This window comes from Phyllobates terribilis, unplaced genomic scaffold (genome assembly GCF_046119375.1).
Source record: "Phyllobates terribilis strain yellow unplaced genomic scaffold, ASM4611937v1 Scaffold_10__3_contigs__length_209671492, whole genome shotgun sequence".
Lineage (NCBI taxonomy): Eukaryota > Metazoa > Chordata > Amphibia > Anura > Dendrobatidae > Phyllobates > Phyllobates terribilis.
The window spans coordinates 199,632,567-199,652,188 of NW_027362770.1; the positions used below are offsets into that span (position 1 = coordinate 199,632,567).

The 19,622-nt window shown below is 41.0% G+C and overlaps 1 long non-coding RNA gene across 1 annotated transcript in view; it reads right to left on the reverse strand.

The window, feature by feature from the left end:
• Positions 1-7,044: 7,044 nt before the first annotated feature.
• The window catches only part of LOC141164346 (uncharacterized), a 39,369-nt gene continuing 26,791 nt past the window's right edge, over positions 7,045-19,622 (reverse strand). The window contains exons 2-3 of the long non-coding RNA XR_012250896.1: positions 12,552-12,638; positions 7,045-7,331 (exon numbers count right to left, since the gene is read on the reverse strand). This is a non-coding gene — a long non-coding RNA (uncharacterized lncRNA). The remainder of the gene's footprint in view (positions 7,332-12,551; positions 12,639-19,622) is intronic.

A 19,622-nucleotide genomic window follows, 5' to 3' on the forward strand; every position in this document is an offset into this window, starting at 1 on the left:
GTACTAGCAGTGATAGTAATGATGGTGGTAATAGTACTAGCAGTGATAGTAATGATGGTGGTAATAGTACTAGCAGTGATAGCAATGATGGTGGTAATAGTACTAGCAGTGATAGTAATGATGGTGGTAATAGTACTAGCAGTGATAGCAATGATGGTGGTAATAGTACTAGCAGTGATAGCAATGATGGTAGTAATAGTACTAGCAGTGATAGTAATGATGGTGGTAATAGTACTAGCAGTGATAGCAATGATGGTAGTAATAGTACTAGCAGTGATAGTAATGATGGTGGTAATAGTACTAGCAGTGATAGTAATGATGGTAGTAATAGTACTAGCAGTGATAGCAATGATGGTAGTAATAGTACTAGCAGTGATAGTAATGATGGTAGTAATAGTACTAGCAGTGATAGTAATGATGGTAGTAATAGTACTAGCAGTGATAGTAATGATGGTTCTAATAGTACTAGCAGTGATAGTAATGATGGTGGTAATAGTACTAGCAGTGATAGCAATGATGGTAGTAATAGTACTAGCAGTGATAGCAATGATGGTAGTAATAGTACTAGCAGTGATAGTAATGATGGTGGTAATAGTACTAGCAGTGATAGCAATGATGGTAGTAATAGTACTAGCAGTGATAGTAATGATGGTGCTAATAGTACTAGCAGTGATAGTAATGATGGTGCTAATAGTACTAGCAGTGATAGTAATGATGGTGGTAATAGTACTAGCAGTGATAGTAATGATGGTGGTAATAGTACTAGCAGTGATAGCAATGATGGTAGTAATAGTACTAGCAGTGATAGTAATGATGGTAGTAATAGTACTAGCAGCGATAGTAATGATGGTAGTAATAGTACTAGCAGTGATAGTAATGATGGTTCTAATAGTACTAGCAGTGATAGTAATGATGGTGGTAATAGTACTAGCAGTGATAGCAATGATGGTAGTAATAGTACTAGCAGTGATAGTAATGATGGTGGTAATAGTACTAGCAGTGATAGTAATGATGGTGCTAATAGTACTAGCAGTGATAGTAATGATGGTAGTAATAGTACTAGCAGTGATAGCAATGATGGTAGTAATAGTACTAGCAGTGATAGTAATGATGGTAGTAATAGTACTAGCAGTGATAGTAATGATGGTGCTAATAGTACTAGCAGTGATAGTAATGATGGTGGTAATAGTACTAGCAGTGATAGTAATGATGGTAGTAATAGTACTAGCAGTGATAGCAATGATGGTAGTAATAGTACTAGCAGTGATAGTAATGATGGTGGTAATAGTACTAGCAGTGATAGCAATGATGGTAGTAATAGTACTAGCAGTGATAGTAATGATGGTAGTAATAGTACTAGCAGTGATAGTAATGATGGTGCTAATAGTACTAGCAGTGATAGTAATGATGGTGGTAATAGTACTAGCAGTGATAGTAATGATGGTGGTAATAGTACTAGCAGTGATAGTAATGATGGTGGTAATAGTACTAGCAGTGATAGCAATGATGGTAGTAATAGTACTAGCAGTGATAGTAATGATGGTGGTAATAGTACTAGCAGTGATAGCAATGATGGTAGTAATAGTACTAGCAGTGATAGTAATGATGGTAGTAATAGTACTAGCAGCGATAGTAATGATGGTAGTAATAGTACTAGCAGTGATAGTAATGATGGTGCTAATAGTACTAGCAGCGATAGTAATGATGGTGGTAATAGTACTAGCAGTGATAGTAATGATGGTAGTAATAGTACTAGCAGCGATAGTAATGATGGTAGTAATAGTACTAGCAGTGATAGCAATGATGGTAGTAATAGTACTAGCAGTGATAGTAATGATGGTAGTAATAGTACTAGCAGCGATAGTAATGATGGTGGTAATAGTACTAGCAGTGATAGTAATGATGGTGGTAATAGTACTAGCAGTGATAGTAATGATGGTAGTAATAGTACTTGCAGCGATAGTAATGATGGTAGTAATAGTACTAGCAGTGATAGTAATGATGGTGCTAATAGTACTAGCAGCGATAGTAATGATGGTGGTAATAGTACTAGCAGTGATAGTAATGATGGTAGTAATAGTACTAGCAGCAATAGTAATGATGGTAGTAATAGTACTAGCAGCGATAGTAATGATGGTAGTAATAGTACTAGCAGTGATAGCAATGATGGTAGTAATAGTACTAGCAGTGATAGTAATGATGGTAGTAATAGTACTAGCAGCGATAGTAATGATGGTGGTAATAGTACTAGCAGTGATAGTAATGATGGTGGTAATAGTACTAGCAGTGATAGTAATGATGGTGGTAATAGTACTAGCAGTGATAGTAATGATGGTAGTAATAGTACTAGCAGTGATAGTAATGATGGTAGTAATAGTACTAGCAGTGATAGTAATGATGGTAGTAATAGTACTAACAATGACAGTAATGCTGGTGGTGACATTGATAGTAAGATACGTAAAATAGTAGAGAATTCTCTATGACTCTGGGCGCACAGCGCCAGAAACACGTCAGAGTGTTTTTTATGTCACCAGAATGTGGATTTTAATTGTTTGATACTTATGGAATAAAATTTGAAGATTTCATCTATTTTTTGGATGTGCCGATCAGCTTTACTCTTCTTGGACTGATAGGAGTAGTGGTGGTAATAGTAGTTGTGGTGGTACGAATAGTAGTGGTACTAATAATAGTCATATTAATAAAAGTAGTAGAAGTAATAATGCCATTAATTAGTAATAATAATGGCAATAACGATTGTGGTAACATTGATAGTAGTAGTCGTCTAATAGTAATATTAGCAGTGATGGGTAGTAGTAGGAGTAATATAGATAGCAGTGCTGGTAGTAACAGTAATAATAAGAATCTTTTTATTTATATAGCGCCAACATATTCTGCAGCGCTTTACAATTCACACATTATGGGCACTGTCCCCATCGGGGCTCACAATCTATATTCTCTATCAGTCTTTGGAGTGTGGGAGGAAACCGGAGAACCCAGAGGAAACCCACGCAAACACGGGGAGAGAATACAAATCCTTGGAGGGATTTGAACCCAGGACCCCAGTGCTGCAAAGCTGCAGTGCTAACCACTGAGCCACCGTGCTGCCCCTAGTAATGGCGGTAAGAGTGTGGGTATAACAGTAGGAGTGATAGTAGTGATGATAGTAGTAGAAGCAGATATAACAATCAGTATTATTAGTAATAATAGTAGTGTTGGTAGTAGTACTAACGAAATTGATAGCAGTACTGATTAATTATAGTAATAGTGGTGGTAACAATGTGGTAGTAACATTAGTAGCAATAATAGTAACAGAAGTAGTGGTGGTATTAGTAGTAATAGTAAGTGATAGTAACATTAGTAGTAGTACTTGTCATGGTAGTAGTAGTAGATGTAATATTAGTAGGGGTATTAATAAGGGGAGTCATAGTATTGGTAGTAGATGTAGTCGTAATATTAGTAGTAATAGTTGCAGTAGTAGTGGTAATAGGAGTAGTAGTTGTAATAGTAGTAGTGGTAATAGGAGTAGAAGTTGTAATAGTAGTAGTGGTAATAGGAGTAGTAGTTGTAATAGTAGTAGTGGTAATAGAAGTAGTAGTTGTAATAGTAGTAGTGGTAATAGGAGTAGAAGTTGTAATAGTAGTAGTGGTAATAGGAGTAGTAGTTGTAATAGTAGTAGTGGTAATAGGAGTAGAAGTTGTAATCATGGTGGTAGCAGTTGTAGTAATAATATTAACAGTTGTAAGGGTAGTAGTAGTTGTAGTAATATTAGTAGTAGATGTAGTAGTAATAGTAGTAGTTGTAATATTTGTAGTAGTAATAGTAGTCGTAATGGTAGTTGTAGTAGTAATATTTGCAGCAGTTTTAGTAGTAGCAGTAATAATAGTAGTAGTAGTTGTAGTAATAATAGTAGTAGTAGTTGTAGTAATAATAGTTGTAGTAATAGTTGTAAGGGTAGTAGTAGTTGTAGTAATATTAGTAGTAGATGTAGTAGTAATAATAGTAGTAGTAGTAATAATAGTTGTAGTAATATTTGTAGTAGTTTGAGTAGTAGTAGTAATATTAGTAGTAGATGTAGTAGTAATAATAGTAGTAGTAATAATAGTAGTAGTAGTTGTAGTAATATTAGTAGTAGATGTAGTAGTAGTAGTTGTAGTAATAATAGTTGTAGTAATATTTGTAGTAGTTTTAGTAGTAGTAGTTGTAGTAATAATAGTTGTAGTAATAATTGTAAGGGTAGTAGTAGTAGTAGTAATATTAGTAGTAGTAGTAGTAATAATAGTAGTAGTAGTAATAATAGTAGTAGTAGTTGTAGTAATAATAGTTGTAGTAATAGTTGTAAGGGTAGTAGTAGCTGTAGTAATAATAGTAGCAGTAGTTGTAGTAATAATAGTTGTAGTAATAATTGTAAGGGTAGTAGTAGTAGTAGTAATATTAGTAGTAGTAGTAGTAATAATAGTAGTAGTAGTAATAATAGTAGTAGTAGTTGTAGTAATAATAGTTGTAGTAATAGTTGTAAGGGTAGTAGTAGTTGTAGTAATAATAGTAGCAGTAGTTGTAGTAATAATAGTTGTAGTAATAGTTGTAAGGGTAGTAGTAGTTGTAGTAATAATAGTAGTAGATGTAGTAGTAATAATAGTAGTAGTAGTTGTAGTAATAATAGTAGTAGATGTAGTAGTAATAATAGTAGTAGTAGTTGTAGTAATAATAGTAGCAGTAGTTGTAGTAATAATAGTAGTAGTAGTTGTAGTAATAATAGTTGTAGTAATAGTTGTAAGGGTAGTAGTAGTTGTAGTAATAATAGTAGTAGATGTAGTAGTAATAATAGTAGTAGTAGTTGTAGTAATATTAGTAGTAGTAGTTGTAGTAATAATAGTAGTAGTAGTTGTAGTAATATTAGTAGTAGTAGTTGCAGTAGTAGTGGTAATAGGAGAAGTAGTTGTAATCATGGTGGTAGTAGTTGTAGTAATAATATTAGTAGTAATAGTTGTAAGGGTAGTAGTAGTTGTAGTAATAATAGTAGTAATAGTAGTTGTAGTATTTGTAGTAATAATAGTAGTAGTAGTTGTAGTAATAATAGTTGTAGTAATAGTTGTAAGTAGTAGTAGTTGTAGTAATATTAGTAGTAGATATAGTAGTAATAATAGTAGTAGTAGTAATAATAGTTGTAGTAGTTGTAGTAATAATAGTAGTAGTAGTTGTAGTAATAATAGTTGTAGTAATAGTTGTAAGGGTAGTAGATGTAGTAGTAATATTAGTAGTAGTAGTAATAATAGTAGTAGTAGTAATAATAGTAGTAGTAGTAGTAGTAATAGTTGTAGTAGTTGTAGTAGTAATAGTTGTAGTAGTTGTAGTAATAATAGTAGTAGTAGTTGTAGTAATAATAGTTCTAGTACTGGTAATAGCTCTGTGTAGAGAGATTGTGAGTTCAGATCGCCACCACCTGATGGTCACATAGGAAATGGTAGAGGTGACCACTGACGGGGGCTGGGGGGCCGCCACCACAGCAAGCCATTAATTCCTGGAGACTCTGACAGTGACATAACGCGAAGCTTGTGGCCCCAATGCAAAATCTCCAACGGGCCCCAACTAACACAGGTCCTGAATAGTAATAGTCTTTTTTTATATGGGGCAAAGAGACCATTGGGAGAGATTGGAACGTGGAGAGGACCCCCAGCCAGGACCCCAGAGAAAGAGATAAATCCTACCCACCCACCAATGTGCCCACAGACGACCCCTAAACTGCAGCTGCATTACCTCCAGGATGATGGGAGTTGTCCTTTCTATAGAATATTCCAGCTATTTAATGCTCATCCAGTATTTAACTTTTTTGCACACTGTCACCAAGCTCAGACCCAAACCCCAATCCATCTCCGTCTATGAAGCCCTCACCCTGATTTGGGGTACGGGGGACAGAGGGGGGCAGGGGACGCCCTGGCAGCCATCAAACCCAATCCATCTCCGTCTATGAAGCCCTCACCCTGATTTGGGGTACGGGGGACAGAGGGGGGCAGGGGACGCCCTGGCAGCCATCAAACCCAATCCATCTCCGTCTATGAAGCCCTCACCCTGATTTGGGGTACGGGGGACAGAGGGGGGCAGGGGACGCCCTGGCAGCCATCAAACCCAATCCATCTCCGTCTATGAAGCCCTCACCCTGATTTGGGGTACGGGTGACAGAGGGGGGGGGGCAGCCATATTGGAGCAATGACACCCGATGTGACTCCAGGAGAACAGGTGCTTCTGAATATGCAGAAGTGCTACATTGTGTCTGCAGACGGCGGCCGATACAATGTAGCCATGGAAATGATGGCGCCCATGGCCCGGCCCCGATCGGCCCGCTCGGACTCTGGCTCGGATACGTTCTCACTATTCGCTGGATATTAGCGCAATGGAGATCATTATGGGGCCGGTATTTCAGTCATTTTTATTTAAGATGGCAAACAATAAGCTGTTGATTGGGGGAACAAGGGGGGAACAATAGCGTTCTGTGTCACATAATGCGCCACCATTTTCCAGCTCGGCTTTAGAAGGGCCCTCTTTATTGTTTTTCTATAAAAATGGTTCTTAGGAGGAGGAATATTTGGCTGAGGTATGTCATTATTTTGCAAATTTCTATTATCTCATCATGTTGTCTTCATTGTAAATTGCAGCTAATTAGGAACCTAGTTAGAGCCCCGAGCTTTGAGGCTGCTTTTTGTGAAAAGGACTCACCGATTACCGCTCTACAAGAGGAATGGAGAGAAAAGGGAGATTAATCTCGTTACCTAGGCGACACTCGCTTCCATCTGCGAGGAACAATACATTTTTGTTTCCTTGGCTCAGTTCAGATCTGTTTTGTTTAGGGGGGAAAAAAAAAAAAAAAAAAAAAAACACAGGAGAAAGCTCCGAGTGCTGACAACAATGGCGAATCCTGTCTGGCCCAGACGTCCGCGCTCCCATTCCTGGGCAATGAGGGTCTCCAGGGACGGGGGGGGGGGGGGGGGGGGGGGCGGGGACATGAAAGGGTCCAACTCTGGACTTGTCACAGGTCTTGACCTTGCTGCACAAAGCCACTGGTTTTACTGGTTTTAATCCCCTCCTGGTTAACACTTAATGAAATAATATAGCGCCGTCCGCTCCGCCATGAGAAGCCACCCGGGCCCAGATGGAAACTTCTAGGGAAAAGTTTTGGGATCTCCATAAGTTTTCTGCTGACTGTACTGATCCGGCCCTTTAAGGCGCCAGAAGCCATCATGGCCACAGACATTGGTGATTTTCCGATCGGAGGTGAACGATTCATCGGAAGCAATGAGCTCAGACGTCGGCCATCATCACTGGTGACGGATCACAAACTGTAAAGGACGAGACAAAAAGATTGTTTCATTTATTAGTGGAGATTTGGGCTTAAAAAAAGTGAAGTGAAAACTGTAAAAAGAAGCAAAGTCTGGTTCTAAAGAAAAGATCAATAACAAGAAGTAATAGCAGAAAAGAATCCGATGACTGATACATAATAGCAGCAGATCTACTAATTGTACTGTAATAATATCATCAATATACACGGTACTATTATATCATCACTACTATGGATGGTACTATTATATCATCACTACTATAGATGGTACTATTATATTATCACTACTATAGATGGTACTATTATATCATCACTACTATAGATGGTACTATTATATCATCACTACTATAGATGGTACTATTATATCATCACTACTATAGATGGTACTATTATATCATCACTACTATAGATGGTACTATTATATTATCACTACTATAGATGGTACTATTATATCATCACTACTATAGATGGTACTATTATATCATCACTACTATAGATGGTACTATTATATTATCACTACTATAGATGGTACTATTATATCATCACTACTATAGATGGTACTATTATATCATCACTACTATAGATGGTACTATTATATCATCACTACTATAGATGGTACTATTATATTATCACTACTATAGATGGTACTATTATATCATCACTACTATAGATGGTACTATTATATCATCACTACTATAGATGGTACTATTATATCATCACTACTATAGATGGTACTATTATATCATCACTACTATAGATGGTACTATTATATTATCACTACTATAGATGGTACTATTATATCATCACTACTATAGATGGTACTGTTATATCATCACTACTATAGATGGTACTATTATATCATCACTACTATAGATGGTGGATAATACTCAGACTGTAGGTAATGCTCAGACTGTAGGTAATGCTCAGACTGTGGATAATACTAAGCAGGGCCGCCATCAGAGCATTACTGCCCTTACTGCTGTATGGGGCCTGGTGAACAGCATAAAAGGGCGGGGCCCTGTCCCTGTCCGGGGGCCCCCCCTTCTTGTGCTTCCGCTCATCAGGCCAATGGGTATCACATGCTAGTGTGCCGCCGCCGGTGGCGTATATCTAGCAGCAGGGAGCTTCTGCCTTGCAGCTCTCTTGGCCAAAAAGCCGTGAAGCTCCAAGGGAGTCCCTCCTCCTCTTCTGTGAAGCGCTGGAGTCGGAGCGTACGCGATGATGTCATCGTGTACTCGCCCGCATCGAGCGCGAGGATGCTAGTCCAGAAGTGGAGCTGCAGAGATCGTAAGAGAGGTAAGTATGAAAACTTTATTATTTTTTTAATAGAATTAATTAAATGGTCTTGGGGGGGGGTAGAGCACATGATGGACTGGTACTGGGGAGTGGGCAGAGCATATGATGGACTGGTACTGGGGAGTGGGCAGAGCATATGATGAACTGGGACTGGGGAGTGGGCAGAGCATATGATGAACTGGGACTGGGGAGTGGGCAGAGCATATGATGAACTGGGACTGGGGAGTGGGCAGAGCATATGATGAACTGGGACTGGGGAGTGGGCAGAGCACATGATGGACTGGTACTGGGGAGTGGGCAGAGCATATGATGAACTGGGACTGGGGAGTGGGCAGAGCATATGATGAACTGGGACTGGGGAGTGGGCAGAGCATATGATGAACTGGGACTGGGGAGTGGGCAGAGCATATGATGAACTGGGACTGGGGAGTGGGCAGAGCACATGATGACCTGGGACTGGGGAGTGGGCAGAGCATATGATGACCTGGGACTGGGGAGTGGGCAGAGCATATGATGACCTGGGACTGGGAAGTGGGCAGAGCATATGATGACCTGGGACTGGGGAGTGGGCAGAGCATATGATGAACTGGGACTGGGGAGTGGGCAGAGCATATGATGAACTGGGACTGGGGGGTGGGCAGAGCATATGATGAACTGGGACTGGGGAGTGGGCAGAGCACATGATGAACTGGGACTGGGGAGTGGGCAGAGCATATGATGACCTGGGACTGGGGAGTGGGCAGAGCATATGATGAACTGGGACTGGGGAGTGGGCAGAGCATATGATGAACTGGGACCGGGGAGTGGGCAGAGCATATGATGACCTGGGACTGGGGAGTGGGCAGAGCATATGATGACCTGGGACTGGGGAGTGGGCAGAGCATATGATGAACTGGAAGTGGGGTGTGGAGAGAGCACATGATGAACTGTGAGTGGGGGATGGGGAGAGCACATGAAATGGGACTGGGGGATGAGGAGAGCACTTGATGAACTGGAAGTGGGAGGTGAGGAGAGTACAAGAACTGTGTGTGGGGTTGAGGAGAGTACAACAACTGTGTGTGGGGGGTGAGGAGAGCACTTGATGAACTGGGAGTGGGGGGTGAGGAGAGTACAAGAGCTGTGTGTGGGGGTGAGGAGAGTACATGAACTGTGTGTGGGGGGTGAGGAGAGTACAAGAACTGTGTGTGGGGGTGAGGAGAGTACATGAACTGTGTGTGGGGGTGAGGAGAGTACATGAACTGTGTGTGGGGGTGAGGAGAGTACATGAACTGTGTGTGGGGGTGAGGAGAGCATATGATGAAGTGGAGGTGGGGGGAGCAAATAATGAACTGGGAGTGTGGGGTGGGGAGAGCTAATGAGGAATTAGGAGTGGAGGGGGAGAGTAAATGAAGAATGGGGGTGGGGAGAGCAAATAATGAATTGAGAGTGAGTTTTAGGTTTTTCTGATTCATGGCCATTGTGAAACACGCATTTATGTGCTGCTCGTATACCAACTTAAACCAAGCTCACATTTTGTGTTTTTTCTTTGTATTTTTTGCATTCTGTGTAAACCAAGGTGTGGCCCCCCCTTCCTAGAACTGGATAGTACATTTAAAAAGCTCCCCCTGGCTGGTGTCCACATTCAGGACCCAGTCCTTTTTTTGCCCTTATTCACACAGAGGTCAACTTTGACACATGGTAATGTTTTTAATATTATGAATTGAGGGTGGGGGTGGGGAATTTCAGAGCCCCATACTGGCAACATTGTCGGGCCCCCTTGAGACTCCTCTTCCATCCCAGTTCCTTCTCCATCCCTCGAACCTTCCGCAGTCCCACCGCCCACTCTTGGAAAAACTCCACTTCTGCACCACGTCCTCACCAATCACACATTAACAGTTCCCATCGAATCATATCACATACATAGCCATCAGCTTTTGTTTTAGCCAAAAGATTTTTTAAGTAGCCACCACGACCAGGTAGTCTCTTTTGGCCGGGCCCTACTCTAATCTAACCTATTAAACATTTCTTAAAATATCCAATATTCTTTTTAGGTATATTTTTATTTCATTTTCTGTAAGGGAATGTGTCACATAATTTTTTTTAAATGACCAATAATATCACATACAAGGAACAAATACTGTCACACCATGACCAGATCACATATTACCACCACATAGTGACTGAATAATACCATATACAAGGGAGAAATACCGTCACACCATGGCCATACCACATTTTACCATCACATAGTGACCAAATAATACCACATACAATGAACAAATACCGGCTTACCATAACCAGACCACATATTTCCATCACATAGTGACCGAATACTGCAATACTGATCATTAATAAAAAGACACAATATTAATATTATCATAAGTCCCATTATACACGGGAGCTCTGTAGATAGTATACAGGGTATAGTGTCAATGTACAGGTAATACAGTGATCACTAGTGACATTATAAACAGGAGCTCTGTATATAGTGTCAGTGTACAGGTAATACAGGGATCACCAGTGACATTGTACACAGGAGCTCTATATATAGTGTATAGTGTACAGGTAATAGAGTGATCACCAGCGACATTATACACAGGAGCTCTGTATATAGTGCCAGTGAACAGGTGATACAGTGATCACCAGTGACATTGTACACAGGAGCTCTGTATATAGTGTATAGTGTACAGGTAATACAGTGATCACCAGCGACATTATACACAGGAGCTCTGTATATAGTGTATAGTGTACAGGTAATACAGGGATCACCAGTGACATTATACACAGGAGCTCTGTATATAGTGTCAGTGTAGAGGTAATACAGTGATCACCAGTGACATTATACACAGGAGCTCTGCATATAGTGTCAGTGTACAGGTAATACAGTGATCACCAGTGACATTATACACAGGAGCTCTGTATATAGTATACAGTATACAGATAATACAGTGATCACCAGTGACATTATACACAGGAGCTCTGTATATAGTGTCAGTGTACAGGTAATACAGGAATCACCAGTGACATTGTACACAGGAGCTCTGTATATAGTGTATAGTGTACAGGTAATACAGTGATCACCAGTGACATTATACACAGGAGCTCTGTATATAGTGTATAGTGTACAGGTAATACAGTGATCACCAGTGACATTATACACAGAAGCTCTGTATATAGTGTCAGTGTACAGGTAATACAGGGATCACCAGTGACATTGTACACAGGAGCTCTGTATATAGTGTCAGTGTACGGGTAATACAGGGATCACCAGTGACATTGTACACAGGAGCTCTGTATATAGTGTATAGTGTACAGGTAATACAGTGATCACCAGTGACATTATACACAGGAGCTCTGTATATAGTGTATAGTGTACAGGTAATACAGTGAACACCAGTGACATTATACACAGGAGCTCTGTATATAGTGTACAGGTAATACCGTGATCACCAGTGACATTATACACAGGAGCTCTGTGTATAGTGTACAGGTAATACCGTGAACACCAGTGACATTATACACAGGAGCTCAGTATATAGTGTACAGGTAATACAGTGATCACCAGTGACATTATACACAGGAGCTCTGTATATAGTGTCAGTGTAGAGGTAATACAGTGATCACCAGTGACATTATACACAGGAGCTCTGTATATAGTGTATAGTGTACAGGCAATACAGGGATCACCAGTGACATTATACACAGGAGCTCTGTATATAGTGTATAGTGTAAAGGTAATGCAGTGATCACCAGTGACATTATACACAGGAGCTCTGTATATAGTGTATAGTGTACAGGTAATACAGTGACCACCAGTGACATTATACACAGGAGCTCAGTATACAGTGTACAGGTAATACAGGGATCACCAGTGACATTGTACACAGGAGCTCTGTACATAGTATACAGTGTATAGTGTCAGTGTACAGATAACACACTGACTCACCAGTGACGTCTCTAGTTGAAGTCCTTCATCTTCGCTTTTCTCCTTCATCCACAGATCGCCATCACTTCTTCCAGCCAGGACTCGTCTCTGCATAAAATAGCACATAGTTATCTAAAGCACATTCCCCAACTTCTACACTACACAGATATGCACCCACCATTAATATATAATTAGTTATTATGCAACCCACCATTCCAAATATCAACTGTAATCCTCCATGGTGCCCCCACTAACTATAAATAGCCACTTTCGCCACCTAATGAATATATAAATTAATTAGAATCTGTACTCTTTCCCCCAATTCATTACAAGTCACACTCCGTTATCCTCAACGCCCCCCTCTCCCAATTCATTATATGTACATGCCCCCTTCCGCCCCAATTCATCTTGTCATGTGATGTCCTCTCTCTCTCCCACCCACACTGCATCATTACTTACTCCCCCCACCCCCAATTCATCATCATTTGTTGTCCCCCACCCTTATTCATTATCATTTGCTCTCCCCACCCCCACGCTCAATTCATCATTATTTGCGCTGCAGGTAAAACTCAGACTGTGGGTAATACTCAGACTGTAGGTAAAACTTAGACTGTGGGTAATACTCGGACTGTGGGTAATACTCGGACTGTAGGTAATACTCGGACTGTAGGTAATACTCGGACTGTAGGTAAAACTTAGACTGTGGGTAATACTCGGACTGTGGGTAATACTCGGACTGTAGGTAATACTCGCACTGTAGGTAATACTCAGACTGTGGGTAATACTCAGACTGTGAGTAATACTCAGACTGTAGGTAATATTCAGACTGTGGGTAATACTCAGACTGTAGGTAATACTCAGACTGTAGGTAATACTCAGACTGTGGGTAATACTCAGACTGTAGGTAATACTCAGACTGTAGGTAATACTCAGACTGTGGGTAATACTCAGACTGTAGGTAATACTCAGACTGTGGGTAATACTCGGACTGTGGGTAATACTCAGACTGTAGGTAATACTCGGACTGTGGGTAATACTCAGACTGTAGGTAAAACTTAGACTGTGGGTAATACTCGGACTGTGGGTAATACTCGGACTGTAGGTAATACTCAGACTGTGGGTAATACTCAGACTGTAGGTAATACTCGGACTGTGGGTAATACTCAGACTGTAGGTAATACTCGGACTGTAGGTAATACTCAGACTGTAGGTAAAACTTAGACTGTGGGTAATACTCGGACTGTGGGTAATACTCGGACTGTAGGTAATACTCGAACTGTAGGTAATACTCAGACTGTAGGTAACACTCAGACTGTAGGTAAAACTTAGACTGTGGGTAATACTCGGACTGTGGGTAATACTCAGACTGTAGGTAATACTCAGACTGTGGGTAATACTCGGAATGTGGGTAATATTCAGACTGTAGGTAATACTCAGACTGTGGGTAATACTCAGACTGTAGGTAATACTCGGACTGTAGGTAATACTCAGACTGTAGGTAATACTCAGACTGAGGGTAATACTCAGACTGGGTAATACTCGGACTGTAGGTAATACTCGAACTGTAGGTAATACTCAGACTGTAGGTAACACTCAGACTGTAGGTAATACTGGGAATGTGGGTAATACTCAGACTGTAGGTAATACTCAGACTGTGGGTAATACTCGGAATGTGGGTAACACTCAGACTGTAGGTAATACTCGAACTGTAGGTAATACTCAGACTGTAGGTAATACTCAGACTGTGGGTAATACTCAGACTGTAGGTAATACTCAGACTGTAGGTAATACTCAGACTGTGGGTAATACTCAGACTGTAGGTAATACTCAGACTGTGGGTAATACTCAGACTGTAGGTAATACTCGGACTGTGGGTAATACTCAGACTGTAGGTAATACTCGGACTGTGGGTAATACTCAGACTGTAGGTAAAACTTAGACTGTGGGTAATACTCGGACTGTGGGTAATACTCGGACTGTAGGTAATACTCAGACTGTGGGTAATACTCAGACTGTAGGTAATACTCGGACTGTGGGTAATACTCAGACTGTAGGTAATACTCGGACTGTAGGTAATACTCAGACTGTAGGTAAAACTTAGACTGTGGGTAATACTCGGACTGTGGGTAATACTCGGACTGTAGGTAATACTCGAACTGTAGGTAATACTCAGACTGTAGGTAACACTCAGACTGTAGGTAATACTGGGAATGTGGGTAATACTCAGACTGTAGGTAATACTCAGACTGTGGGTAATACTCGGAATGTGGGTAATATTCAGACTGTAGGTAATACTCAGACTGTGGGTAATACTCAGACTGTAGGTAATACTCGGACTGTAGGTAATACTCAGACTGTAGGTAATACTCAGACTGAGGGTAATACTCAGACTGGGTAATACTCGGACTGTAGGTAATACTCGAACTGTAGGTAATACTCAGACTGTAGGTAACACTCAGACTGTAGGTAATACTGGGAATGTGGGTAATACTCAGACTGTAGGTAATACTCAGACTGTGGGTAATACTCGGAATGTGGGTAACACTCAGACTGTAGGTAATACTCGAACTGTAGGTAATACTCAGACTGTAGGTAATACTCAGATTGTAGGTAACACTCAGACTGTGGGTAATACTCAGACTGTAGGCAATACTCAGACTGTGGGTAATACTCAGACTGTAGGCAATACTCAGACTGTGAGTAATACTCAGACTGTAGGTAATACGCAGACTGTAGGTAATACTCAGACTGTAGGTAATACTCAGACTGTGGGTAATACTCAGACTGTAGGTAATACTCGGACTGGGGGTAATACTCAGACTGGGGGTAATACTCAGATTGTAGGTAATACCCGGACTGTAGGCAATACTCAGACTGTAGGTAATACTCAGACCATGGGTAATACTCGAACTGTAGGTAATACTCGGACTGTAGGTAATACTCAGACTGTAGGTAATACTCGAACTGTAGGTAATACTCAGACTGTAGGTAATACACGGACTGTAGGTAATACTCAGACTGTGGGTAATACTCAGACTGTAGGCAATACTCAGACTGTAGGTAATACTCAGACTGTGGGTAATACTCAGACTGGGGGTAATACTCAGACTGGGGGTAATACTCAGACTGTGGGTAATACTCAGACTGTAGGCAATACTCAGACTGTAGGTAATACTCAGACTGTAGGTAACACTCAGACTGTAGGTAATACTCAGACTGTAGGTAATACTCAGACTGTAGGCAATACTCAGACTGTGGGTAATACTCAGACTGTAGGTAATACTCAGACTGTAGGTAATACTCAGACTATGGGTAATACTCGAACTGTAGGTAATACTCAGACTGTAGGTAATACTCGGAGTGTAGGTAATACTCAGACTGTAGGTAATACACGGACTGTAGGTAATACTCAGACTGTGGGTAATACTCAGACTGTAGGCAATACTCAGACTGTAGGTAATACTCAGACTGTAGGTAACACTCAGACTGTGGGTAATACTAAGACTGGGGGTAATACTCAGACTGTGGGTAATACTCGGACTGTGGGTAATACTCAGACTGTGGGTAATACTCAGACTGTAGGTAATACTCAGACTGTAGGTAACACTCAGACTGTGGGTAATACTCAGACTGTGAGTAATACTCAGACTGTAGGTAATACGCAGACTGTAGGTAATACGCAGACTGTAGGTAATACTCAGACTGTGGGTAATACTCAGACTGTGGGTAATACTCAGACTGTAGGTAATACTCAGACTATGGGTAATACTCGAACTGTAGGTAATACGCAGACTGTAGGTAATACTCAGACTGTGGGTAATACTCAGACTGTGGGTAATACTCAGACTGTAGGTAATACTCAGACTGGGGGTAATACTCGGACTGTGGGTAATACTCAGACTGTAGGTAATACTCAGACTGTAGGTAATACTCAGACTATGGGTAATACTCGAACTGTAGGTAATACGCAGACTGTAGGTAATACTCAGACTGTGGGTAATACTCAGACTGTGGGTAATACTCAGACTGTAGGTAATACTCGGACTGTAGGTAATACTCAGACTGGGGGTAATACTCGGACTGTGGGTAATACTCAGACTGTAGGTAATACTCAGACTGTAGGTAATACTCAGACTATGGGTAATACTCGAACTGTAGGTAATACTCAGACTGTAGGCAATACTCAGACTGTGAGTAATACTCAGACTGTAGGTAATACGCAGACTGTAGGTAATACTCAGACTGTAGGTAATACTCGGACTATAGGTAATACTCGGACTGTGGGTAATACGCAGACTGTGAGTAATACTCAGACTGTGAGTAATACTCAGACTGTAGGTAATACGCAGACTGTAGGTAATACGCAGACTGTAGGTATTACTCGGACTGTGGGTAATACTCGGACTGAGGGTAATACTCAGACTGTAGGAAATACTCGGACTGTAGGTAATACTCAGACTGTGGGTAACAGTCAGACTGTGGGTAATACTCGGACTGTAGGTAATACTCGGACTGTGGGTAATACTCAGACTGTAGGTAATACTCGGACTGTGGGTAATACTCAGACTGTAGGTAATACTCGGACTGTGGGTAATACTCAGACTGTAGGTAAAACTTAGACTGTGGGTAATACTCGGACTGTGGGTAATACTCGGACTGTAGGTAATACTCAGACTGTGGGTAATACTCAGACTGTAGGTAATACTCGGACTGTAGGTAATACTCAGACTGTAGGTAATACTCAGACTGAGGGTAATACTCAGACTGGGTAATACTCGGACTGTAGGTAATACTCGAACTGTAGGTAATACTCAGACTGTAGGTAACACTCAGACTGTAGGTAATACTCGGAATGTGGGTAATACTCAGACTGTAGGTAATACTCAGACTGTGGGTAATACTCGGAATGTGGGTAATACTCACACTGTAGGTAATACTCAGATTATGGGTAATACTCGAACTGTAGGTAATACTCAGACTGTAGGAAATACTCAGATTGTAGGTAACACTCAGACTGTAGGTAATACTCAGACTGTAGGCAATACTCAGACTGTGGGTAATACTCAGACTGTAGGCAATACTCAGACTGTGAGTAATACTCAGACTGTAGGTAATACGCAGACTGTAGGTAATACTCAGACTGTAGGTAATACTCAGACTGTGGGTAATACTCAGACTGTAGGTAATACTCGGACTGGGGGTAATACTCAGACTGGGGGTAATACTCAGATTGTAGGTAATACTCGGACTGTAGGCAATACTCAGACTGTAGGTAATACTCAGATCATGGGTAATACTCGAACTGTAGGTAATACTCGGACTGTAGGTAATACTCAGACTGTAGGTAATACTCGAACTGTAGGTAATACTCAGACTGTAGGTAATACACGGACTGTGGGTAATACTCAGACTGTAGGCAATACTCAGACTGTAGGTAATACTCAGACTGTAGGTAACACTCAGACTGTGGGTAATACTCAGACTGTAGGTAATACTCGGACTGGGGGTAATACTCAGACTGGGGGTAATACTCAGATTGTAGGTAATACTCGGACTGTAGGCAATACTCAGACTGTAGGTAATACTCAGATCATGGGTAATACTCGAACTGTAGGTAATACTCGGACTGTAGGTAATACTCAGACTGTAGGTAATACTCGAACTGTAGGTAATACTCAGACTGTAGGTAACACTCAGACTGTGGGTAATACTAAGACTGGGGGTAATACTCAGACTGGGGGTAATACTCAGACTGTGGGTAATACTCAGACTGTAGGCAATACTCAGACTGTAGGTAATACTCAGACTGTAGGTAACACTCAGACTGTAGGTAATACTCAGACTGTAGGTAATACTCAGACTGTGGGTAATACTCAGACTGTAGGTAATACTCAGACTGTAGGTAATACTCGGACTGGGGGTAATACTCAGACTGGGGGTAATACTCAGATTGTAGGTAATACTCGGACTGTAGGCAATACTCAGACTGTAGGTAATACTCAGATCATGGGTAATACTCGAACTGTAGGTAATACTCGGACTGTAGGTAATACTCAGACTGTAGGTAATACTTGAACTGTAGGTAATACTCAGACTGTAGGTAATACACGGACTGTAGGTAATACTCAGACTGTGGGTAATACTCAGACTGTAGGCAATACTCAGACTGTAGGTAACACTCAGACTGTGGGTAATACTCAGACTGTGAGTAATACTCAGACTGTAGGTAATACGCAGACTGTAGGTAATACTCAGACTGTGGGTAATTCTCAGACTGTAGGTAATACTCAGACCATGGGTAATACTCGAACTGTAGGTAATACTCGGACTGTAGGTAATACTCAGACTGTAGGTAATACTCAGACTGTAGGTAATACTCGAACTGTAGGTAATACTCAGACTGTAGGTAATACTCAGACTGTGGGTAATACTCAGACTGTAGGCAATACTCAGACTGTAGGTAATACTCAGACTGTAGGTAACACTCAGACTGGGGGTAATACTCAGACTGGGGGTAATACTCAGACTGTGGGTAATACTCAGACTGTAGGCAATACTCAGACTGTAGGTAATACTCAGACTGTAGGTAACACTCAGACTGTAGGTAATACTCAGACTGTAGGTAATACTCAGACTGTGGGTAATACTCAGACTGTAGGTAATACTCAGACTGTAGGTAATACTCAGACTGTGGGTAATACTCAGACTGTAGGCAATACTCAGACTGTAGGTAATACTCAGACTGTAGGTAATACTCAGACTGTAGGTAACACTCAGACTGTAGGTAATACTCAGACTGTAGGTAACACTCAGACTGTGGGTAATACTAAGACTGGGGGTAATACTCAGACTGTGGGTAATACTCAGACTGTGGGTAATACTCAGACTGTAGGCAATACTCAGACTGTAGGTAATACTCAGACTGTAGGTAACACTCAGACTGTAGGTAATACTCAGAGTGTAGGTAATACTCAGACTGTAGGCAATACTCAGACTGTAGGTAATACTCAGACTGTAGGTAACACTCAGACTGTGGGTAATACTAAGACTGGGGGTAATACTCAGACTGTGGGTAATACTCAGACTGTAGGT